Here is a 27218-nt window from a genome sequence, read left to right on the forward strand (position 1 = left end):
GCCCCTATCCACTAAGATGTTGGAATTCCCCCCATTAAGGCAGCACAGAAATTTTGACCTAAAGTGACTTGAAGATTAGTTCTGGTGTTTTATGTATTGTAACTTCTGGATCTATGCAGTTGACACAATTGTTTAATCTTTATTGTTAAAGGGGCTGTACATATGAGAGCATTTTGATCTATAACTAAATAATCCGTGCAGGTAGATTAATAATTTTATTCACAGTTAGCTAAATGTTTATTTTAAAGTCTAGCTTAGAAGGCTATAAAGTTGAAAAAATTTTAATTGAATATAAAAATCATTTAAAATATTGCAGTTGTTTATTAGAGTAGGTATCATTTTGTCACATGCCACAATATATGATGGACTTCCCACCTCTGAAGTAGGGCAACTGTTGTTAAAAATTTGAATCCCACTCCTGGACATAGTGACCTCATAATGGCCACTGTGACATCATAAAGAGGCATTTGTGGAACAATGATGTCATGAAGGAACATTCTAATTTCTTTATGGGTTATTTTAATGGCACAATGGAGAATTTTTAAGTCACAATGGGTAATTCTGATGTCATAATAATAAATATTTTGATGTCAAAATGGAGCATGGTTATGTCATGATGGGCCAATTGTGCATTGTGATAAAAGGTTATTCTTAAATCACAAGACATTGACAAATTGTCATAAGAGACATTGTTATGTCTGAAAGGAGGATTGTTAGGTCATCAATGGGGTTTCAAAATACAACATTTGGGACATTTTGATGTTACAATGTGGTTACTTTGCAAGTACAGTAAATATATATTCAATCATTCAATATATACCAAAAAAAAGAGAACCATTTATACACTCAAAAAACAATATACCTATTTATGTATTCATTTATTTATTCATATATTTATTCATTTATTCGAAGTGGGACCCCCACTTCTAAGTTATATTATCGCTTAGATTCAACCTTCCACTCATTTGTGAAGAGAAAAATTATATTTTACTGTTATTATCTTATATTTTAGATGTTTTATTTATATATATTTAAAAAAAATATTTTATATATTTCTGTAAGATTTTATTTAACTATAAACTATTAAAAGCGCTAGCAATTATTTTAGTTGGGTATTAGTGCCATCAAATTACCCTTATTCATATCTAACATTTTTTTCTTTGTCCTAAATGGGGGGACTGTTGTACCACAATACAATACACAAAAAGATGTTTAGTACCACTTGACATTTAGTTTCCTAATTCACAAATATTGAGTAATAGGTTTCAAGGGGCGTAGGTTGGGCCGACAAGATCATTAGAACTTGGTAGGCCTATCATACCACAGTGTGATATTGCCTATTAATACATTTGTTAATACTGTGAACATTAACGAAATTGAGTGTTTTGGAGATAAAGTAGTATTCATGGGAGAAAACAATATTCTTGACTATCAGTTATTTCACTGAAGGTCAGCTTTCATTAGTTTGAAATGGTTCCTTTAAAAGGAAGACCATTGATTAAATCCAAATGCATATGCATTATATTTATGGAATATTCTTTAGATTATGTGACATAGAGATACAGGAAAAATTAGGCTATTGTATTCAACTCCTGCATGGATACTGTAATGAAGACTTGAAGATTGACTTTAAAGTTTATACATTTTGTTCTTTTATAGTTAAAGCTGTTATATTGTATGTTCTTAGCTGATTTTGTCTTACTTTTTCTTGCATATGAGGCCCAAAGATAATTTATAAAATATATCTTCCTGTGTTTTTTCTTCCTCTATCAATCACCGTCTTTGCATTTTCTTTAACAGCTGATGATCTGCAGGGAATTTAAAGCCCTTATTGCTGGCCCATAACATTGTCACAAAACCTATTACTAAGGACCTTATTGGTCAGAAACGCGTAAGAAGATGCTTTTTTCTGCACTTATGTGTTAATATCTGTAACTTGCTGTGTCACCATGTTTGAATAAAGTTTTCAAGATTCCCGGTGAAACAAAAAGTGCCGACCTCATCTGTTCTGAAGTTTTTATTGTCACAAAACCCCCAACTGCTAAACACCACAAATTCGGAGAAAAGCAGAGAAGTGCTACTTAGGCATTTAAGACATGTAAATAAAGGCTTAAAACAAAATCATACTGTGAAAAAAAGGACAATTAACAACGCCTATAGAATGGGTCAAACTGGTCCACCAGAGAATAGTGATGAGTGAATTTGTCAAACTAGTGCGGCCGAATATCGGAAATAAAATTTGATTTGAGACCCAGACTTGTCCAAAACTTGATCCTGAAACACTCAAATACCCAAAAATGGAAAAGTACTTACAATAATAACATAACTGGCTGTGGTACTGCTGCAGGCGGTGATAAAGCTGGTGTTGTAGGGAGAGAACGCGTTATATACGTGCTTGCTATTACTTTCTCTGGTGAAAACAGGCTCCAGGGTTTGTAACGTATTTGTGTAGGCCACAGTAGCTCTCTGAAAAAGAAGACGCAAGACAAAGTTCAGACATTCAGGTCAATTACAACACAAGAGTGCCACACGTTGCATCATTTTGTCTTAAATCCACTCCACCTCTTTTTTATGCGTACAGCCCTCTACCTCACCCCTGTTCAAAAGAGCAAGGACAGCAAGGACGCTTCTCTCAGCCTCTTCAGCTGTCCCCGATGGATAATGTCACCCGTATTCCCACATAGGGAGGATGTGATACTACCACCACTATTACCCATTACAATAGGGAATGTCTGTGGTTGCTATGACTCCTCAGTAGTCAATCATCCAGCTTGCCGTGTTTTTTCAAACACCAAACCTGAAATCGCAATATCCATTGGTAATATCCTAATGCCTCTTATGATATCGCAAAGCTCCATTGTGAGATTACATTGCCCAACTGGAATATCCCAATGCCATGTGATGAAATCGCAGGGTGCCTTAATGGCATAACAATTTTTCATTCTGACATCATGATGCTTCACTGTGAAATCACAATGCCCCATTATGACATTACAACACCTCATTATAACATCACAATGCCCCACTATGAAATCCCAATGCTCAATTACAAAATTACTATGCCCCATTGTGACATCACAATGTAAATTATGAAAACACATTGCCCTTCTGTGACATAATTATTTCTCATTATTATATCACAAGGCCTGCTATAACATCACCATGTCCCTTCGTGACTTCATAATCAGTAGCAGATTAAGGGATTGTGTGCCCCCACTGATCTTTACATAGGGATTTCCCTTATGGAGGAGAATAACAGGGACCATTGGTAAATTAAAGCCCCTCCACTTACCACAATTTTCCATAGACTTGCATTGTAATGTCACCATTCAGCATTGTGATGTCATAATTGGTCATTGTGTTGTCATGAAGGGACGTTGTGTTGTCATAACTGGACATGGCATTATTAGTTATGGTGATGTCACAATGGGGCATTGTGATATCAAAATAAAGCATTGTCAGGGGAGGGATCCGACCAACTCCCTCTGGCTCACCAGAGCTGGTTGTTGAATTTTCAGCTGGCTCAGTAGCCGGGGAGAAGCCGAACTGCGATCCGGCTCCTTTATTCTAGTTGGAAGCAGAGCATGAGAGATTTCCTCACAAGATACAGTTGGCCGGTAAGAGTGGATGCTTCCGGTATCCTCCTGTGCAGGTGACATTAACTAATCATCAGGTGCACATGATGAGTAGATCATGTCGCCTGCACAGGAGGATGCCTGGTTCTTGTGTCTGGCCCAGAGAAGGTAATGATGTCAAGCAGGAGGGTGTACAGGCAGTGTTGGAGGTGCCATTGCCGGAGAGGTGAGTAGTAACTTTTTTTCTGGCTACTTTGGAGGCTCCATTATGACTGGGGGCACCATTACTAAGGGCTAGTGGGGGCTCTATTACTGATAGCTACTGGGGCTCTTTTTCTACAAGGGGACACTGTTAATTCTTGCTGATGGGGACTATATTTTTTGCTGGGTGCACTGATAATTCAGGCTTCTGGGAGCATTGTTATTACTGGCTACTGGGGCATAGTTTCCACTGGTTACTGGGGGCATAGTTAGTATTGGCTACTGGAGTATTTTTTACTACTGTCTATCGTGGGGCTCTTTTGCTATTAACTGCTGGGGTCACTGTTGGCTACTAGGGGGAGCTGTAATTGTTGGATACCAGGGAACAATGTGAGTATTGGCTACTGTGGGGCACTGTGATTTTAATGCCTACTGGGGTGCACTGTTACTATATTCGTTACTGTTGGACAGTGTGACTATTGGCAACTGTATGGTAGCTCACCATATTGGCTATTATTGGAGCACTGTTACTATATTCTGTACTTGGATTTTGTAATGGGGATTTGTGACACCATAACGAGCATTGTAATGCTACAATGGGACATTGTGATGTCACAAATTGGTATAGCAACAATTGAGCATTGTCATGTGGTAAATAGACCTTGTGCTGTCATAATAAGGTATAGTGATTTCACAATTGGGCATTGCAATTTCATAATGGGGCATAATACCATTTATGACACCACAAAACCCTGTTATAACATCACAATGTATAGCAGTATGATAGCAGAACAACTCTTTATGATTTCACAATACTCTATTGTGACATCACATACTCTACCATTCTAACATCGCAATACGCTATCGTGACAAATTTGTGCTTAATTTATTACAATATAATGCATATTATTATTTATTATTACATAAAAATGCACCATTGTCACATCACAGTGACCCATTATGACATTACAATGCCCCATTGTGAAATCCGAAACCCCTTAATTACATCACAATTCCTCTCTGCAGGGCTGCCATGATGGGTGGATACTGGAATATTTGCCTACTGAGGGGGGACACTTTGACTTGGCTATTGTGGGAGAAACTGTGACTTGTCTAATGTGGGGGAAACTATGACTTGACTTCTTTGTTGGCACTGTTACTTGGTAACTGTGGAAGGAACTGTGACATGCTTACTGTGGGGGCAGTGTGACTTTCAAGCACATATAGTCCAGACCTGTTTCTCCACCAGTTTCTTCAATGGAGATTCTGCACCTACTACTTTAATCCGTTGCAAATAAATGGAGGAATGACTGGAAATTCGTATTCAAGATTTTTATTCTAATTCTTATTGTAATGTCATAGTAGTGGACATCACAGTGGCTCAGTGGTTAGCACTTAAGCCCTTCAGTGCTAGGGTCCTGGAATCAAGTCCCATCCAGGTCAACATCTGCAAAGAGTTTGTACGTTCTCGCCACGTTTGCGTGGGCTTCCTCCGGTTTCCTCACACTCTCCAAAATATACTGGAAGGTGATTAGATTGTGAGCCCCATGGGGGACAGGGACTGAATTGTCAAGCTCTAAGCAGCGCTGCGTAATCTGTGTGTGCTTTATAAATAAAGGAATTATTATTAATTTTTAATTATTGTCATGTCACAATAAGCATTGGGATGACAATGGATTTTGTAATGGGGTTTTGTGACATAATAATGAGCACTCTAATGCTACAATGCCACATTGTGATATCACAAATTGGTAGTGTGACAATCGAGCCTTTTTTTTACCTAGCGCTGTACAGTGCTTGCCGAATCAGTCCCTGTCCCCAATGGGGCTCACGCAAACATGGAGTGAACATACAAACTCTTTGCAGATGTTGATACTCGGACTTGAACCCAGGTCCCCAGCGCTGCAAGGCTGTAATGCTAACCACTAAGATTTTTTATATATATTTCTGTAAGATATATATTTCTTAAGATTCTGTAAGATTTTATTTAATTATAAAAATAAAAAATATTTTAAGAACCCCTTGAGGATGGAGGGTCCATCTTCAAAAATCCATAACTTTTTCATTTTTCCATGTACAGAGCTATATGAGGGTTGTTTTTATGCGTAATAAATGATACTTGTCAATGAAGTTATTTATTATTCGATGGCGTGTACTGGGAAGCTGGAAAAAATTCCAAATATGGTGAAATTGGCAAAAAGACACATTGGCGTCACTTTCTTGTGGGCTCACTTTTTACGTTTTTTTACTGTGTGTTCCATATAAGACCTCTGCTTTAATTCTTGGTTTGGTATGATCACGGTGATACCAAATGTATATAGGTTTTATTGTATTTTAATACATTTTCAAAAATGAATGTGTACAAAAAAATATTCTTTGAACTTATAGGTTTTTTACATTTTTTATTACTTTTTATACAAATTAGAAGCTTTTTTTTTTACTATTTCTTAGACCCTCTATGGTACATTAAGAATCATTATTATTAAATATAACTTACCACTCTCCCAGATTCTGTTATGGCAGTGAAATACATGCACGTATTTCATAGTACAATGCATTTTTGATGTGCCCCATATACTTGTATAGGGCATTTTGCACTCGCTAAGATGGAACCTGTCATCAGAAACAGGCACAATAAACATTACTCATCCTCCACTGTGCCTTTGTTAAAAAGTGCGGGGCAGGTGTCCCAGCTTAAATCTGCCTCCAACCAACAAAATCGTTCCCCAAATGTTTTCCTTTGTCTGTGTTAGTTCTGCCCACCCCTGATTGGCTCCTCTCACTGTCACCTGGCTCTGCAGTTTCCCACACAGTGCACACTTCTAAATTTACCATGCAGTGAGATGGACAGCATTCTGGTAAGTACAGCAAGTGGACAGGAAGAGGACTTCCTATCTGCTCAGGCACAGAATAGGAACTAACTTCCTGATCGTTGGTGGTCTCAATGATGTGACCCCCACAGCACCACTGAGATGGCTGTAGCAGCCAATCAGATAAGCGCGGGCAGCCCTGTTCATCTCTATGGAGCTGCAGGAGCCAGCCATGTTTGCCTGATATTTTCTGTGGCTATAATCATTGTGAAATGTCTACTACTAACATTTGCAGCATTTACATCACATACCTCCCAACATTTGGGAAAAGGAAAGAGGGACAAAATGGCGGCACGCGTAGCCTCTGTGCTTAACAAGGTGGAGAATTTTGGTAACTAAGAACTATGAGTATATACTGCCTTGGTATATAGGGAGGGATCTTCTCAGATTATTGTAATTATTGAGACTATTATTATTATTATGGAGATTATTATTATTATTATTATTATTATTATTGAGATGATTATTATTATTTTTACCATTATTAATAATCATCTACATAATAATAAAAATAATAGTCTCAATAATTACAATAATAACCTCTGAGAAGATCCCTCTCTATATATCAGGGCATTAGTCTGTATCACAATGTAACACTGGCTGATAACATGTCTTAGTTACCAGAAATCCTCAGCTCTGTATCACTGGGCTTATAGCTCAGTTAGTTAAGCTCCTGTCTATGGTGCAGAGGGTCCCAGGTTCGAATCTCAGCCTGGCCAAAACTTTATGTAATTTAATTATATAAAGAGCCTGTGTCTGGGGAAGCCCTGGAGACCATATATGGACAGATACTGATCTGAGCTGATGACGTGGTCCCTGCTCTCTCCGCTAAGCCCGACACTTCTCCGAAAAGGATTCCCTGCCCGATGTCTGCTCTGGGGAACCCTAGGAGATGCAGTGACCAAATATGGATAGAGATCTGAAGCTGATGACGTGGTCCCTGCTCTCTCCGCTAAGCCCGACACTTCTCTGAAAAGGATTCCCTGCCCGATGTCTGCTCTGGGGAACCCTAGGAGATGCAGTGACCATATATGGACAGATGCTGATCTGACCTGATGACGTGGTCCCTGCTCTCTCCGCTAAGCCCGACACTTCTCTGAAAAGGATTCCCTCCCGATGTCTGTAGAAGCCATTCTGTACTGTGAGTTCAGACTTTCAAAGTATTTACTATGCGGACACAGCGCCGGGACACAGCGGGACCTGGGGGGAGAATCCGTGACAATATCATAGCTGCCCGTGACGCGGGGCAGAGGTACGAAAAACGGGAAAGTCCCGTCAAAATCGGGACGGTTGGGAGCTATGACACTCATGTGTCCAGGGCCTAAAAAACAGAAGGCAAAAATGTGAATTCATAAGAAAATAACTTTACAATGTTTGCTGCTACGTACATTTTTGCTTTCAAACATAAGGTTATCCTTCCCAAAAGTTCCATCTCCGATAATGATTACATTTCTTACCTTGCCTTCTTGATATCCATATGTCTTCCTTAACATTCACTCATTTTTACAAAGGTATATATTTTGCATAAGGAATTTCTCAAAAATACAAAAGGGAATGCTGGATTATTTAAGAGTCATGAAAGGTTTTTAAATTAAACTTCACTAGAAGATAACAGCAGCTGTTCTCCATTTTCACCATCCACTGAATACAATGGCAGAAGCATATTAATGAATGAAAGAACATACCTGGTGTTCTTCTTTCCGCTAATAATATGACCAACGCACAAAATTTCAAATAGTCATAAAATTTTAAAAAACAGATGTTAATTTTCAGGTTGAAATCACATTATGATGCAAAGAGGTATCTTAGCCACTTCTTATACACTGATGAACATGAAATGCGTTCTATGTTATAAAAGTTTCTCTACTTCATCAAACAAATGCTATAACCTTTCATGCCATTTTTCCATACCAAATTATGCAATGCAAAATGTAATAATGCATGAATTCTAAAAGCAATCAAATACTATAGAAATTGCAGTGTTTCTTGGTAATTCTAAATGTTTTCGATGCTTTCTTTCTTAGTATTACTGTGGGTATTTTTCTAATGTAATGCTACAATAATGTAAGCTACTGTATTAAAAAAGGTTTTCTTTTTGAACAGGGAAGTAGCTACAATAGGTACAGTGGTAACAGTCACACCAAGTTCAAGTACTTTATGGGGCCCAAAGATCCTCCTATCACCTACAGCTAGATATTAATATTTTGCATGGTATATAGAAGGGGGAGGGATTTTGCATTGGGTTTAGGAGCTGTATTTATCCCTCTGCTTGGTAGGTTACAGATGACAATCTGCCCTATCAGGAAGGGGACAGCACTTAGACTTTTCCCAGCCATAGCATATCACTGCTTACTTCTCCCCCCAAAAGTCTTCATCTCTGTACAGCCCATTTTTACATTGTGTCCCTTAAAATATGAAAGTACTTTGTGGTATATGTCACGGGTGTCCACGTGATCCATGCCGCATATCACACCTGTGCCCCTCTTGGTGCTACGGTCCCCACTGTGGCTGTAACGCTCCCCGGCCCAGACAAATCTCTCCATGCTAGCGCTAGCGCGCGCCAGCTCTTCTTGAAGGCCCAGCGTCCACCTGATTGGAGTTTGTTAATCCGGCTCGCCCTTATAATCTGGCACCTTCCTTCACTCCCTGCCGGATCTTCAGCATTCTCTAGGAACTTCAAAGGTTTCCAGACCTCACTTGCCAGAGTTTTTCCAATTGATGTGAAAGCCCTTCTAGCGTTCCCAGACGCCCCCGTGTCTTCAGCATTATTTCCTGCTAAGTGAAAGCCCTCCTGCGTTCCCTGTGTTTCCAGTGTACCTCCATGTTCCTGCGTTACCAGAGTTCCCCCGTGTCCCTGCTATTCCTGTGACCTGCTGTGCCTCCCAGGGTTCCTGTCCTGCTGTGCCTTCCAGGGTACCTGTCAAGTGGAATCTTCAGTCCATGCCAGCATTACCAGTGTTCCTCTTAATTCCAGCATTACCAGTGCTCCACCGTGTTTCCTGCTGTCATCTCAGGTTTGGACTGTTTTCTGCATTTCCTGCTGTGCTACTTTGGCTGCCACAGCGGCCTAGTCGCACCTGTGGAACGACCTGGTGGCACTCCACCGCAGCAAGACCATTCCGCTTAGACCAGATGCCACTTAGACTCCGGTCCCGGGTTGCGGCTAGCTCCATCACCTCTTGGGGTGGCCCAAAGGGTGTACAGACTCTTCCCTAAGAGACTCTCTGACAGTTCTCCCCCTACAAACTGTGACAGTATAAAGTCAGCTAGTTAACACTGTACTTTGAAATAATATATACCACTCACTATACCACTGAACACTATGTGCCCCCTTCATATTAAACATAAAGTGCGTGGCCCCCTTAAATGGAACCTGTCATCAAGAACAGGCACAACAAAACCTTACTCACCCCCATTGTGTCTTAATTGAAATGTGTATTGCAGGCATCCCAACTTAAATCTGCCTCCTCCTGCCAGTAACATCGCTACCCAAACTTTTTCTGCCTTTATCTATTTTGGGTAAACCTGGACCCCAAAGGAAGACAATAGTGGTGGACGATCGCAGAATAATTTCCATGATGAAGAGAAACCCTTTAACACCAATCAGCCAAGTGAGCAGCACTCTCCAGGATATAGGCCTATCAATATCCAAATCTACCTTAAAGAGAATACTACATGAAAGTAAATACAGAGGGTTCATTGCATGGTACAAGCCACTCATAAGCCTCAAGAATAAAAAGGCTCGATTGGACTTTGCTAGAAACATTTGAAAATCCAGCACAGTTCTGGAAGAACATTCATTGGGCAGATGAAACCAAGATCAAACCAGAATGATGAAAAGAAAAAACTATGGCTAAGGCTTTGTACAGCTCATGATCCAAAGCATACCATGCCATCTGTAAGACATGTCAGATGCAGTGTGATGGCTTGTGCATGCATGGCTGCCAGTGGCATTGGATCACTAGTGTTTATTGATGATGTGACACAGGAATGAAGCAGCTGGATGTATTCTGAGACATTCAGAGACAAACTGGGCCAGATCCTCCTCTTATTGTGACCCCTCTCCAGTAGCAACCCCTGTTATTTTGCCCCCCAACAGCTTCTCCTCTTTTTGTGACCCCCTCCCCAGCAGCTCCAGCTCATATTGTGCTCCCCATCAGCTCCTCCTCTTATTGTGAGCACCCCAGCAGCTCCCCCATTAATCGTCACCCCCAACAGCTCCTTCTCTTATTGTGACCCCCTCTGAGAAGCTCCCCTGTAATTGTGATCCCCCAGCAGCTCCCTATTATTCTGAGCCCCCAGCTTGTACACTAAATTTACATTATGGTACCTTATTTCTATAGGAGGTTGAAACTGTCATGATTTCTTTCTGCTGTCCAAAAAAAGTGTCTTTTCTTATTTAGTTGCAGTTTCAACAGCTGAATAACTGCTGAAACTGTGGTAAGAAATTACAGGGGAACATTCATCAGGGCTTCTAGGCAGAAAAAACTGTCTTAGAAGCCAGCAATTGTGATTATTTCCCCCTTCACACCACCTTTACACCAAGGGGGTATAGAGAGACATGAAGGGGGCGCGGCCGGCAGCGGTCTGCACCTGCACGCTTGCTACAATTGGTGACCATTAAAGCTGAGCAGTTTCTAATTAATTGGACGATTCTACACCATAGAAGTATATGCTGTGTGTCCGGAGCAGGAATTCTGGCGTATAATAAATGATAAATGTCCCCCATCTGGTGAATCCAATAAGCTGTCATGTTCATTCACACATTTATAATGCACTATAAGCCAGGGGTCAGGGACCTGTGGGTCTCTTGATGGATGCATTAGGCTCGCCAGGGTCGACCTTCTGTAGTTTTGTGTAAAAACCTGCAATCAAAAGCTCCCAATTTTTTAAAAAATATGCAGGCAGGTGGTCGGTAAAAACCAGTGCGCCTTCCACTGTGTCATGGAGGTGGTGCCCACATAGCGTGGAGGAGGCGTAGTCGCTACTGTTTAGCAGATTCCTGTGAAGGTAGCTCCTCCCCAAGGCTGGGTACACCTCCCCTCCTCCAGTCATCTCAGGCCTGGAAGAAAAGGAAGCAGGACTGCTGCGGGGGAACATGGGAGGGCCAAGTACCAAAGGTTTTTTGTTGCTGTTTAATACAGTTACAGGAGGAGAATAGGGGCCACAATATGGGGGGCGGATGACAGGAGGCCACAATATGAGGGGGATGGAGGACAGGAGGCCACAATATGAAGGGGAGGGGAATAGGAGTACAGAAAGCTAGGGAAATATATGTGTGTGGGGACACAGAAAGAGGGGATAAAATGAAGAGAGGCTAGTATATGGGTCTATGGGAGGGCATTATACTAAGTGGGGAGTAATTTAGGATAATAGTAGACAATGCTTGCTGGTGAGGAAAAAGGCGCGGAAGTGGGTGTGGTGTATGGTATAAAAGTCATTTTGCACCACGCTACATGCACCACCTATTTAGTCCCTCTTTGTTTCTGCCAAAAGTTGGGAGGCATGAAGTGGTATAATGCACATTCAAACATCACTAGTTAGTTCCACAGCGATCCTGTATAATAAAACTTGGAAAAGTTCTCCCATTGATATTAAAAGCTTCTTCACCTGCAATAGCCAGAATGTGGGATCCATGCTGAAAACCTGCAAATTGCTTGCACATGTATTTATAAAGTGTCTGCACCAGTGTCTGCATGTGCTTAGTCTGAGTTTGGGCCACATTTATTACTGATCTGCTCCACAATTCTGCAGCATGAACATAGTGCTCCAATATAAACATGGTGCACACTTCTCAAGCATGAAGATCAATGCATAGTTAAATAAACACTGCAATTTTAAAGTGGTTTTCCCACAAACACAAGTTAGGCCCTATCCACAGGATAGGGCCTAACTTACCGATCGGTGGGGGTCTCAGTGATGAGACGCTCACAGATCACGAAAATGAGGGGTCCGGTGGGCTCCCACCTATCTTTGTCGGACCACTCATCGCTCCGTCAGACTTATGGAGCAGACGGCCGTGCATGACAATTCTACACCATAAATCTCTATGGAGCTGAAGGAAATTGTCAAGCGCTGAGATCAGCAATCTTTGTCAGCTCCATAGAGATAAATGGAGCAGAACAGTCATGCCATCTGCTCCATTAGTCTGAAGTAGCGATGAGGGGTCCGACTGAGGTACGTGGGACCCCACTGGACTCCTCGTTTTTGTGATCTGCAGGGGTCTCATCACTGAGACACCCACCGATCAGCAAGTTAGGCACTATCCTTTAATGTTTTCCTCTAAAAGGGTTGTGCTTTGATATAGTATGATAAGATCTTGCTACACTATGACAATTCATCAAAAGCTATGATTGTTGTATGTTTTCATTATGTCGGTATGACACACAATCCCAGTGTTTGTACAGTATATACAGTATACAGACCCCTTCAAATTTTTCATTCTTTTTTCATTTTCTTTGCAGCCAATTGGTAAGATCAGAAAAGTTTTGCTCAAGAAAAACTGATATATCACATGATCATAAGAATTCAGACCCTTTGCTCAGTATTGAGTAGAAGCAACTTTTGAGCTAGAACAGCCATCTTCTTGGGAATGATACAAGTTTTTCACACCTGGATTTGGGGATCCTCTGCCATTCTTCCTCGCAGATCCTCTCCAGTTCCCTCAGGTTGGATGGTGAACGTTGGTGGACAGACATTATCAAGTCTCTCCAGAGATGCTCAATTGGGTTTAGGTCAGGGCTCTGGCTGGGTCAGTCAAGAATGGTCACAGAGTAGTTCTGTAGCCACTGCTTTGTTATTTTAGCTGTAAGCTTAGGGTTATTTTATTGTTAGAAGGTGAACCTTCAACCTAGTCTGAGGTCCAGAGCACTCTGGAAAAGGTTTTCATACAGGATATTTCTGTACTTAAATCTTTTCTTCAAATGTAACCAGTCATCCTGTCCCCGCAGCTGAAAAACACCCCCAAAGCATGATGCTGCCATCACCATGTATGGGAATACATTTGGCAAGTGATGAGCAGTATCTGGTTTTCTTCATACATAGCGGTAAGAATTAACATTAGAGATGAGCGAACATGCTCGTCCGAGCTTGATGCTCGGTCGAGCATTAGGGTACTCGAAACTGCTCGTTACTCGGACGAATACTTCGCCCGCTCGAGAAAATGGCAGCTCCCGCCGTTTTGCTTTTTGGCGGCCAGAAACAGAGCCAATCACAAGCCAGGAGACTCTGCACTCCACCCAGCATGACGTGGTACCCTTACACGTCGATAGCAGTGGTTGGCTGGCCAGATCAGGTGACCCTGGGATAGACTAGCCGCTGGCCGCGCTGCTCGGATCATTCTGTCTCTGGATGCCGCTAGGGAGAGAGCTGCTGCTGGTCAGGGAAAGCGTTAGGGTGTTCTATTAGCTTACTGTTAGGCAGGAGTGATTCTCAAAGAACCCAACAGCCCTTCTTAGGGCTACAATAACGTTCTACTTTTTTTATTTTAATTTGCATCTTTTACCATTTTGTGAGGAATTAGCAGGGGGACTTGCTACCGTTGTGTTTAGCTCTTAGTGGCACACATATCCATAGCAAAGACCGAAGTGGGAAAATTCAGTAGGGGTTGGATTTCTATTAGGCAATAACTCAGTGTCATCTCATCTGGCATAGTAGTGTGCTTCCTTTGATACTTGGCTAGAAAATAGCCATAGGAGAATACAAACAGCTTCTTGAAGCCTACAGTAGCGTTCTATATATTTGATTTCTGGTTGATCTGCTGGTGGCTGTAGTTTCTGCAGTGCATGTACTTGCCAATTCTGAGCAATTTGTAGTGAGACTTGCGACCGCTGTGTTCTGCGCTTAGTGGCGCACATATCCATAGCAAAGGCCGAAGTGGCAAAATTCAGTAGGGGTTGGATTTCTATTAGGCAATAACTCAGTGTCATCTCATCTGGCATAGTACTGTGCTTCCTTTGATACTTGGCTAGAAAATAGCCATAGGAGAATACAAACAGCTTCTTGAAGCCTACAGTAGCGTTCTATATATTTGATTTCTGGTTGATCTGCTGGTGGCTGTAGTTTCTGCAGTGCATGTACTTGCCAATTCTGAGCAATTTGTAGTGAGACTTGCGACCGCTGTGTTCTGCGCTTAGTGGCGCACATATCCATAGCAAAGGCCGAAGTGGCAAAATTCAGTAGGGGTTGGATTTCTATTAGCCAATAACTCAGTGTCATCTCATCTGGCATAGTACTGTGCTTCCTTTGATACTTGGCTAGAAAATAGCCATAGGAGAATACAAACAGCTTCTTGAAGCCTACAGTAGCGTTCTATATATTTGATTTCTGGTTGATCTGCTGGTGGCTGTAGTTTCTGCAGTGCATGTACTTGCCAATTCTGAGCAATTTGTAGTGAGACTTGCGACCGCTGTGTTCTGCGCTTAGTGGCGCACATATCCATAGCAAAGGCCGAAGTGGCAAAATTCAGTAGGGGTTGGATTTCTATTAGGCAATAACTCAGTGTCATCTCATCTGGCATAGTACTGTGCTTCCTTTGATACTTGGCTAGAAAATAGCCATAGGAGAATACAAACAGCTTCTTGAAGCCTACAGTAGCGTTCTATATATTTGATTTCTGGTTGATCTGCTGGTGGCTGTAGTTTCTGCAGTGCATGTACTTGCCAATTCTGAGCAATTTGTAGTGAGACTTGCGACCGCTGTGTTCTGCGCTTAGTGGCGCACATATCCATAGCAAAGGCCAAAGTGGCAAAATTCAGTAGGGGTTGGATTTCTATTAGGCAATAACTCAGTGTCATCTCATCTGGCATAGTACTGTGCTTCCTTTGATACTTGGCTAGAAAATAGCCATAGGAGAATACAAACAGCTTCTTGAAGCCTACAGTAGCGTTCTATATATTTGATTTCTGGTTGATCTGCTGGTGGCTGTAGTTTCTGCAGTGCATGTACTTGCCAATTCTGAGCAATTTGTAGTGAGACTTGCGACCGCTGTGTTCTGCGCTTAGTGGCGCACATATCCATAGCAAAGGCCGAAGTGGCAAAATTCAGTAGGGGTTGGATTTCTATTAGCCAATAACTCAGTGTCATCTCATCTGGCATAGTACTGTGCTTCCTTTGATACTTGGCTAGAAAATAGCCATAGGAGAATACAAACAGCTTCTTGAAGCCTACAGTAGCGTTCTATATATTTGATTTCTGGTTGATCTGCTGGTGGCTGTAGTTTCTGCAGTGCATGTACTTGCCAATTCTGAGCAATTTGTAGTGAGACTTGCGACCGCTGTGTTCTGCGCTTAGTGGCGCACATATCCATAGCAAAGGCCGAAGTGGCAAAATTCAGTAGGGGTTGGATTTCTATTAGGCAATAACTCAGTGTCATCTCATCTGGCATAGTACTGTGCTTCCTTTGATACTTGGCTAGAAAATAGCCATAGGAGAATACAAACAGCTTCTTGAAGCCTACAGTAGCGTTCTATATATTTGATTTCTGGTTGATCTGCTGGTGGCTGTAGTTTCTGCAGTGCATGTACTTGCCAATTCTGAGCAATTTGTAGTGAGACTTGCGACCGCTGTGTTCTGCGCTTAGTGGCGCACATATCCATAGCAAAGGCCAAAGTGGCAAAATTCAGTAGGGGTTGGATTTCTATTAGCCAATAACTCAGTGTCATCTCATCTGGCATAGTAGTGTGCTTTGATACTTGGCTAGAAAATAGCCATAGCAATAGGATAGCATTGTTTGGTTTTAAAAACTCAAAAAAAAACAAAAAACACAAAAAAAAAAAAAAAACACAAAAAAAAACAAAAAAAAGTAAAAAAAAAAAAATAAAGTTATAACTCTCATTTTAAAAATGTTTAACCCGAGGGCTAGGGGTAGAGGACGAGGGCGGGGACGTGGGCGTCCAACTACTGCAGGGGTCAGAGGCCGTGGTCCTGGGCGGGGTGAGACACCACCTGCTGATGAGGGAGCAGGGGAACGCCGCAGAGCTACACTCCCTAGGTTCATGTCTGAAGTTACTGGGACTCGTGGTAGAGCACTGTTGAGGCCAGAACAGTGCGAACAGGTGATGTCGTGGATTGCTGACAATGCTTCGAGCAATTTGTCCACCACCAGTCAGTCTTCCACGCAGTCCACCCATGTCACCGAAATCGCCACTCCTCCAGCTCCTGCACCTCAGCCTCCTCCCCCCCAGTCTGCCCCCTCCCAGGAAAATTTGGCATTTGAACCGGCATACTCTGAGGAACTGTTTTCTGGACCCTTCCCACAGTCACAAACCACTTGTCCGGTTGCTGCTGAGCAATTTTCCGATGCCCAGGTTTTCCACCAGTCACAGTCTGTGGGTGATGATGACCTTCTTGACGTAGTGGAAGTGTGTAAAGAGGTGTCCGACGATGAGGAGACACGGTTGTCAGACAGTGGGGAAGTTGTTGTCAGGGCAGGAAGTCCGAGGGGGGAGCAGACTGAGGGATCGGAGGATGATGAGGTGACAGACCCAAGCTGGGTTGAGAGGCCGGGTGAACACAGTGCTTCTGAGACGGAGGAGAGTCCTCGACCTGAACAGGTTGGAAGAGGCAGTGGTGGGGCCAGACGAAGAGGCAGGGCCAGAGCTGGTGCATCAGCGCCACTGTCAACTAGTGAAGCTCCCGTGGTGAGGGCTCTTGCGGCGAGGGCTAGATCTTCAGAAGTGTGGAGGTTCTTTAAGGAAACACCGGATGACCGACGGACTGTGGTGTGCAACATTTGCCAAACCAGGCTCAGCAGGGGTTCCACCACTACTAGCTTAACTACCACCAGTATGCGCAGGCATATGAATGCTAAGCACCCCACTCAGTGGCAACAAGCCCGTTCACCTCCGGCCGTGCACACCACTGCTCCTTCCCCTGTGTCAGCTGCTAGTCAGCCCCCTGCCCAGGACCCTGGCACAAAAACCCCATCGTCGCCTCCACGATCCTCCACAGCATCCACCAGCGTTCAGCTCTCCATACCCCAGACGCTGGAGCGGAAACGCAAATATAGTGCAACCCACCCGCACGCCCAAGCCCTTAATGTGCACATCTCCAGATTGCTTAGCCTGGAGATGCTGCCCTATAGGCTAGTAGAGACCGAGGCCTTTCGCAACCTCATGGCGGCGGCCGCCCCTCGGTATTCGGTCCCCAGCCGCCACTACTTTTCCCGATGTGCCGTCCCAGCCCTGCACCAGCACGTGTCAGACAACATCATCCGTGCCCTGACCAACGCCGTTTCTGACAAGGTCCACCTGACCACGGACACGTGGACGAGTGCTGCCGGGCAGGGCCACTATATATCGCTGACGGCACATTGGGTTAACTTGGTGGAGGCTGGGACCGAGTCTGACCCTGGGGCTGCTCATATACTGCCGACGCCGAGGATTGCGGGGCCTACCTCGGTCCAGGTGTTTCAGGCCTACTATGCCTCCTCCTCCTCCCACCCCTCCTCCACCTCCTCCTCCGAACTACCATCCGTGGGCACGGCGCCATCAGTCGGTAGCTCTAGGCACAGCAGCAGTGCCGTCGCTAAGCGACAGCAGGCGGTGCTCAAACTGCTGAGCCTAGGCGACAAAAGGCACACCGCCCAAGAGCTATTACAGGGCATCACGGCGCAGACTGATCTGTGGCTGGCACCGCTGAACCTCAAGCCGGGAATGGTTGTGTGTGACAACGGCCGTAACCTGGTGGCGGCTCTGCAACTCGGCAGACTGACACATGTGCCATGCCTGGCCCATGTGTTAAATCTGATAGTGCAGCGTTTCCTCAAGACATACCCCAATCTGTCTGATTTGCTCACGAAGGTGCGCCGCATCTGTGCGCATTTCAGGAAGTCCAGCCCAGATGCTGCCACTCTCAGGGCAGCGCAGCGCCGCCTCCAACTGCCCGCTCACCGACTGTTGTGCGACGTGCCCACGAGGTGGAATTCAACACTGACCATGTTATCCAGAGTTTACCAGCAGCGCAGAGCGATTGTAGACTGCCAGATGTCAACTTCCACCAGAACTGGTAGTCAGGTCAGTCAGCTTCCTCAAGTCTACAATGAGGAGTGGACGTGGATGTCTGATATCTGTCAGGTGCTGAGTAACTTTGAGGAGTCAACACAGATGGTCAGTGGCGATGCCGCCATCATCAGCCTCACCATCCCGCTGCTTGGCCTGTTGAAAAACTCTCTGGTCAGCATGAAGTCGGAAGCTTTGCGCTCGTCACAAGAGACGGGGGAAGAATATTCCCTTGTTGATAGCCAAAGCACCCTGAGGTCTGTTTCTCAGCGCATATCGGAGGAGGTGGAGGTGGAGGAGGATGAGGAGGAAGAGGAGGAGAATGTTGGCGAGACACAAGAGGGGACCATTGTTGAGTCCTTCACTGTTCAGCGTGTATGGGCAGAAGAAGAGGAGTTGGAGGAGTTGGAGGAGGAGGAAATGGACAGTCAGGCCAGTGAGGGGAGTGAATTCTTACGCGTTGGTACTCTGGCGCATATGGCAGATTTCATGCTAGGCTGCCTATCCCGTGACCCTCGCGTTCAAAGAATTTATTCCAGCACCGATTACTGGGTGTTCTCTCCTGGACCCACGGTACAAGCAAAATCTTCCCACTCTCATCCCTGGAGAGGAAAGGAGTGTGAGAATGCATGAATACCAGCAGGCCCTGGTGCACAAGCTGAAACAGTATTTCCCTTCTGACAGCGCTAGCGGCAGAGTGCGTAGTTCTGCGGGACAAGTAGCGAGGGAGAGTAGGCGAGCAGGCAGCTTGTCCAGCACTGGCAAGGGTACGCTTTACAAGGCTTTTGCCAGCTTTATGTCACCCCAGCAAGACACTGTCACCTGTCCCCAGTCTCGGCAGAGTAGGGCTGATCTTTACAGAAAGATGGTGAGGGAGTACGTAGCTGACCATACCATCGTCCTAAATGATCACACAGCTCCCTACAACTACTGGGTTTCAAAGCTGGACATGTGGCACGAACTGGCGCTCTACGCCTTGGAGGTTCTTGCCTGCCCTGCCGCTAGCGTCTTGTCCGAGCGGGTTTTCAGTGCAGCTGGTGGCATCATCACCGATAAGCGTACACGCCTGTCGACTGACAGCGCTGACAGGCTGACGCTTATTAAAATGAATAAAGGCTGGATTTCTCAGAATTTCCAATCTCCACCAGGTGAAGGAAGCTCAACCTGAATAATTGATCCACTCCTCCTCCTCCTCCTTATTTTCCTCCTTCTCCTCCTCTTTGTACAGTAAAGCAGAGGAAACTGGCTATTTTTTGACAGGGCCCACTGGCTCTTGCTATAGTACTTCATGCATTTAATTTTTCTGGAGGGCCACCTACCCGGTCCTCTGTTTGAAACAATTTTTGTGAGTGCCACATACAGGCACTCAATCTATTCCATTTTACTGCAGGGCCACCTACCTGCTCCTCTGGTTTGAAACATTTTTGGGACTGCCACATACAGGCACTCAATCTATTCCATTTTACTGCAGGGCCACCTACCTGCTCCTCTGGTTTGAACAATTTTTGGGACTGCCACATACAGGCACTCAATCTATTCCATTTTACTGCAGGGCCACCTACCTGCTCCTCTGGTTTGAACAATTTTTGGGACTGCCACATACAGGCACTCAATCTATTCCATTTTACTGCAGGGCCACCTACCTGCTCCTCTGGTTTGAACAATTTTTGGGACTGCCACATACAGGCACTCAATCTATTCCATTTTACTGCAGGGCCACCTACCTGCTCCTCTGGTTTGAACAATTTTTGGGACTGCCACATACAGGCACTCAATCTATTCCATTTTACTGCAGGGCCACCTACCTGCTCCTCTGGTTTGAACAATTTTTGGGACTGCCACATACAGGCACTCAATCTATTCCATTTTACTGGAGGGCCACCTACCTGCTCCTCTGGTTTGAAACATTTTTGGGACTGCCACATACAGGCACTCAATCTATTCCATTTTACTGCAGGGCCACCTACCTGCTCCTCTGGTTTGAACAATTTTTGGGACTGCCACATACAGGCACTCAATCTATTCCATTTTACTGCAGGGCCACCTACCTGCTCCTCTGGTTTGAAACATTTTTGGGACTGCCACATACAGGCACTCAATCTATTCCATTTTACTGCAGGGCCACCTACCTGCTCCTCTGGTTTGAACAATTTTTGGGACTGCCACATACAGGCACTCAATCTATTCCATTTTACTGCAGGGCCACCTACCTGCTCCTCTGGTTTGAACAATTTTTGGGACTGCCACATACAGGCACTCAATCTATTCCATTTTACTGGAGGGCCACCTACCTGCTCCTCTGGTTTGAAACATTTTTGGGACTGCCACATACAGGCACTCAATCTATCCCATTTTACTGGAGGGCCACCTACCTGCTCCTCTGGTTTGAAACATTTTTGGGACTGCCACATACAGGCACTCAATCTATTCCATTTTACTGCAGGGCCACCTACCTGCTCCTCTGGTTTGAACAATTTTTGGGACTGCCACATACAGGCACTCAATCTATTCCATTTTACTGCAGGGCCACCTACCTGCTCCTCTGGTTTGAACAATTTTTGGGACTGCCACATACAGGCACTCAATCTATTCCATTTTACTGGAGGGCCACCTACCTGCTCCTCTGGTTTGAAACATTTTTGGGACTGCCACATACAGGCACTCAATCTATCCCATTTTACTGGAGGGCCACCTACCTGCTCCTCTGGTTTGAAAAATGTTTGGGACTGCCACATACAGGCACTATCCAAATTAAATTGTCTCCATAGCAGCCTCCACACGTTGTCTCCATTGCTACCTCCAAAAGTCGTCCATATAGCTGCCTCCATACATCGTCCCTTTATCAAACGAGGTGTGTCAGGCAGAAATTTGGGTTGTTTTCATGGATTCCACATCAAAGTTGTTAACTTTGTCGCCACCCTGCTGTGTTATCCACAAAATATACTGGCAAACTTTTACCATTTAGGGATATTATTTCAGCGCTTCTTGCGCATCTGTTTACATTCCCCTCACCCGGCATATCCTAAACTTATAAGAACGCTACTACACTTGATCTTATACAAAAGGTTCTTAGAAGTGCTGTTTGGGGAGTAGCCTAGAGACAGGGGCTTGGATTGGCGAAAGCTCGCCTGGCAGCGGAACGCCAGCTCCATGCGCATCATGCGCTTCTTGCGCATCTGTTTACATTCCCCTCACCCGCCATATCCCAAACTTATGAGAACGCTACTACACTTAACTTGGTGCAGGCTGGGACCGAGTCTGACCCTGGGGCTGGTCATATACTGCCGACGCAGAGAATTGCGGGGCCTACCTCGGTCCAGGTCTCAAAGGCCTACTATACCTCCTCCCACCCCTCCTCCACCTCCTCCTCCTCCGAATTACCATCCGTGGGCATGGCGCCATCAGTTGGTAGCTCTAGGCACAGCAGCAGTGCCGTCGCTAAGCGACAGCAGGCGGTGCTGAAACTGCTGAGCCTAATCTTCCCACTCTCATCCCTGGAGAGGAAAGGAGTGTGAGAATGCATGAATACCAGCAGGCCCTGGTGCACAAGCTGAAACAGTATTTCCCTTCTGACAGCGCTAGCGGCAGAGTGCGTAGTTCTGCGGGACAAGTAGCGAGGGAGAGTAGGCGAGCAGGCAGCTTGTCCAGCACTGGCAAGGGTACGCTTTACAAGGCTTTTGCCAGCTTTATGTCACCCCAGCAAGACACTGTCACCTGTCCCCAGTCTCGGCAGAGTAGGGCTGATCTTTACAGAAAGATGGTGAGGGAGTACGTAGCTGACCATACCATCGTCCTAAATGATCACACAGCTCCCTACAACTACTGGGTTTCAAAGCTGGACATGTGGCACGAACTGGCGCTCTACGCCTTGGAGGTTCTTGCCTGCCCTGCCGCTAGCGTCTTGTCCGAGCGGGTTTTCAGTGCAGCTGGTGGCATCATCACCGATAAGCGTACACGCCTGTCGACTGACAGCGCTGACAGGCTGACGCTTATTAAAATGAATAAAGGCTGGATTTCTCAGAATTTCCAATCTCCACCAGGTGAAGGAAGCTCAACCTGAATAATTGATCCACTCCTCCTCCTCCTCCTTATTTTCCTCCTTCTCCTCCTCTTTGTACAGTAAAGCAGAGGAAACTGGCTATTTTTTGACAGGGCCCACTGGCTCTTGCTATAGTACTTCATGCATTTAATTTTTCTGGAGGGCCACCTACCCGGTCCTCTGTTTGAAACAATTTTTGTGAGTGCCACATACAGGCACTCAATCTATTCCATTTTACTGGAGGGCCACCTACCTGCTCCTCTGGTTTGAAACATTTTTGGGACTGCCACATACAGGCACTCAATCTATTCCATTTTACTGCAGGGCCACCTACCTGCTCCTCTGGTTTGAACAATTTTTGGGACTGCCACATACAGGCACTCAATCTATTCCATTTTACTGCAGGGCCACCTACCTGCTCCTCTGGTTTGAACAATTTTTGGGACTGCCACATACAGGCACTCAATCTATTCCATTTTACTGCAGGGCCACCTACCTGCTCCTCTGGTTTGAACAATTTTTGGGACTGCCACATACAGGCACTCAATCTATTCCATTTTACTGCAGGGCCACCTACCTGCTCCTCTGGTTTGAACAATTTTTGGGACTGCCACATACAGGCACTCAATCTATTCCATTTTACTGCAGGGCCACCTACCTGCTCCTCTGGTTTGAACAATTTTTGGGACTGCCACATACAGGCACTCAATCTATTCCATTTTACTGGAGGGCCACCTACCTGCTCCTCTGGTTTGAAACATTTTTGGGACTGCCACATACAGGCACTCAATCTATTCCATTTTACTGCAGGGCCACCTACCTGCTCCTCTGGTTTGAACAATTTTTGGGACTGCCACATACAGGCACTCAATCTATTCCATTTTACTGCAGGGCCACCTACCTGCTCCTCTGGTTTGAAACATTTTTGGGACTGCCACATACAGGCACTCAATCTATTCCATTTTACTGCAGGGCCACCTACCTGCTCCTCTGGTTTGAACAATTTTTGGGACTGCCACATACAGGCACTCAATCTATTCCATTTTACTGCAGGGCCACCTACCTGCTCCTCTGGTTTGAACAATTTTTGGGACTGCCACATACAGGCACTCAATCTATTCCATTTTACTGGAGGGCCACCTACCTGCTCCTCTGGTTTGAAACATTTTTGGGACTGCCACATACAGGCACTCAATCTATCCCATTTTACTGGAGGGCCACCTACCTGCTCCTCTGGTTTGAAACATTTTTGGGACTGCCACATACAGGCACTCAATCTATTCCATTTTACTGCAGGGCCACCTACCTGCTCCTCTGGTTTGAACAATTTTTGGGACTGCCACATACAGGCACTCAATCTATTCCATTTTACTGCAGGGCCACCTACCTGCTCCTCTGGTTTGAACAATTTTTGGGACTGCCACATACAGGCACTCAATCTATTCCATTTTACTGGAGGGCCACCTACCTGCTCCTCTGGTTTGAAACATTTTTGGGACTGCCACATACAGGCACTCAATCTATCCCATTTTACTGGAGGGCCACCTACCTGCTCCTCTGGTTTGAAAAATGTTTGGGACTGCCACATACAGGCACTATCCAAATTAAATTGTCTCCATAGCAGCCTCCACACGTTGTCTCCATTGCTACCTCCAAAAGTCGTCCATATAGCTGCCTCCATACATCGTCCCTTTATCAAACGAGGTGTGTCAGGCAGAAATTTGGGTTGTTTTCATGGATTCCACATCAAAGTTGTTAACTTTGTCGCCACCCTGCTGTGTTATCCACAAAATATACTGGCAAACTTTTACCATTTAGGGATATTATTTCAGCGCTTCTTGCGCATCTGTTTACATTCCCCTCACCCGGCATATCCTAAACTTATAAGAACGCTACTACACTTGATCTTATACAAAAGGTTCTTAGAAGTGCTGTTTGGGGAGTAGCCTAGAGACAGGGGCTTGGATTGGCGAAAGCTCGCCTGGCAGCGGAACGCCAGCTCCATGCGCATCATGCGCTTCTTGCGCATCTGTTTACATTCCCCTCACCCGCCATATCCCAAACTTATGAGAACGCTACTACACTTAACTTGGTGCAGGCTGGGACCGAGTCTGACCCTGGGGCTGGTCATATACTGCCGACGCAGAGAATTGCGGGGCCTACCTCGGTCCAGGTCTCAAAGGCCTACTATACCTCCTCCCACCCCTCCTCCACCTCCTCCTCCTCCGAATTACCATCCGTGGGCATGGCGCCATCAGTCGGTAGCTCTAGGCACAGCAGCAGTGCCGTCGCTAAGCGACAGCAGGCGGTGCTGAAACTGCTGAGCCTAGGCGATAAAAGGCACACCGCCCAAGAGCTATTACAGGGCATTCCACATCAAAGTTGTTAACTTTGTCGCCACCCTGCTGTGTAATCCCCAAAATATACTTGCAAACTTTTACCATTTAGGGATATTATTTCAGCGCTTCTTGCGCATCTGTTTACATTCCCCTCACCCGCCATATCCTAAACTTATAAGAACGCTACTACACTTGATCTTATACAAAAGGTTCTTAGAAGTGCTGTTTGGGGAGTAGCCTATAGACAGGGGCTTGGATTGGCGAAAGCTCGCCTGGCAGCGGAGCGCCAGCTCCATGCCAAGATCCAACTAACATAGTTTTAACTGCAGCACCTTTAATCTACTACTAGTTCACTGCCTCCATACATCGTCCCCTTATCAAACGAGCTGTGTCAGGCAGAATTTTGGGTTGTTTTCATGGCTTCCATGTTAACTTTGTCGCCACCCTGCTGTGTAATCCACAAAATATACTGGCAAACTTTTATCATGTACCGATATTATTTGAGCGCTTCTTGCTCACCTCCTTTGGTTTCTCTCTGCCACCCATTGGTTTGAAGCCTGAGTCCATTTAGGGTATGTCGCCATGACACTCTCTAGCCTGCTGCCGCTGCCTCTGCATGCCGTCCCCTATAGTGTCAGGGTCAATTATTGGATGTTTTAGATGCTATCTAGCTTCATTCTGTCACTCTGTCATGGCCATGCTGTTGCCCATAATTTTGGCATAATGGTGCGATTATGCAGCCTCAGAGGCATCCATGCATGCTGCCCCTGCTGTTTCCTGTCCATTTCCGTGGTGTTTCCATCCTTTTCTGAGGTTCCCAGGTGTTTGGCCAAGCTTCCCTGTGCAGAGCCTTGGTCCCCTTGAAAAATGCTCGAGTCTCCCATTGACTTCAATGGGGTTCGTTATTCGAGACGAGCACTCGAGCATCGGGAAAAGTTCGTCTCGAATAACGAGTACCCGAGCATTTTAGTGTTCGCTCATCTCTAATTAACATCAAAATTTTCAATCTTCGTCTCATCAGACCAGAGAATCATATTTCTTCATGTGTTTTTTGCAAACTGTATGCAGCTTTCATATGTCCTGCACTGAGGAGAGGCTTCCGCCATCATAAAGCCCTGAGAGGTGGAGGGTGGCTGTGACAGTTGATTTTGTGGAACTTTCTCCCATCTCCCTACTGCATCTCTGTAGCTCAGCTACATAGATTTTGGGGATTCTTCTTTACCTCTCTCACCAAGGCTCTTCTCCCTCAATTGCTTGACAGCCAGGTCAAGGAAGAGTTGAGGTTGTCCTAAACTTCTTCCATTTAAGGATTATGGAGGCTACTGTACTTTTAGGAACCATGAGTGCTGCAGAAATTCTTATGTAACATTGGCCAGATCTGTGCCTTGCCACAATTCTGTCTCTGAGCTCCTTGGGCAGAACTTTGAGCTGTTTTATATATACAGATGTGCTCCTTTCCTAATCAAGTCCAATCAGTTTAATTTAACACAGCTGGACTCCAATGAGGGAGTAGAATCAGGAAAATCAGAAGGAAATGGACAGCATGTGAGCTAAATATGAATACCACAGCAAAGGGTCTGGATTAGAGATGAGCGAACATACTCGTCCGAGCTTGATGCTCGTTCGAGCATTAGCGTACTCGAAACTGCTCGTTGCTCGGACGAATACTTCGCCCGCTCGAGAAAATGGCAGCTCCCGCCGTTTTGCTTTTTGGCGGCCAGAAACAGAGCCAATCACAAGCCAGGAGACTCTGCACTCCACCCAGCATGACGTGGTACCCTTACACGTCGATAGCAGTGGTTGGCTGGCCAGATCAGGTGACCCTGGGATAGACTAGCCACTGCCCGCGCTGCTCGGATCATTCTGTGTCTGGATGCCGCTAGGAAGAGAGCTGCTGCTGGTCAGGGAAAGCGTTAGGGTGTTCTATTAGCTTACTGTTAGGCAGGAGTGATTCTACAAGAACCCAACAGCCCTTCTTAGGGCTACAATAACGTTATACTTTTTTTTTTTTTATTTGCAGCTAGTACCATATTGTGAGGAATTTGCAGGGGGACTTGCTACCGTTGTGTTTAGCTCTTAGTGACACACATATCCACCTCAAACACCAAAGTGGGAAAATTTATTAGGGGTTTGATTTCAATTAGGCACAGTCTGCCATTTACTTTTTATTTTACGTTTATTTTTTCAATAACTCA

General features: G+C 45.0%; 1 long non-coding RNA gene across 1 annotated transcript; it reads right to left on the minus strand.

Moving 5' to 3' along the window:
• Positions 1–1720: 1720 nt before the first annotated feature.
• Positions 1721–5068, minus strand: LOC140089474 (uncharacterized). The gene is made up of 3 exons (XR_011850061.1): positions 5011–5068; positions 2314–2466; positions 1721–1808 (listed from the first exon to the last, which is right to left on the minus strand). It is a non-coding gene; the product is annotated as an uncharacterized lncRNA (long non-coding RNA).
• Positions 5069–27218: the final 22150 nt, after the last annotated feature.

This window comes from Engystomops pustulosus, chromosome 1 (assembly GCF_040894005.1).
Source record: "Engystomops pustulosus chromosome 1, aEngPut4.maternal, whole genome shotgun sequence".
Taxonomy (NCBI): Eukaryota; Metazoa; Chordata; class Amphibia; order Anura; family Leptodactylidae; genus Engystomops; species Engystomops pustulosus.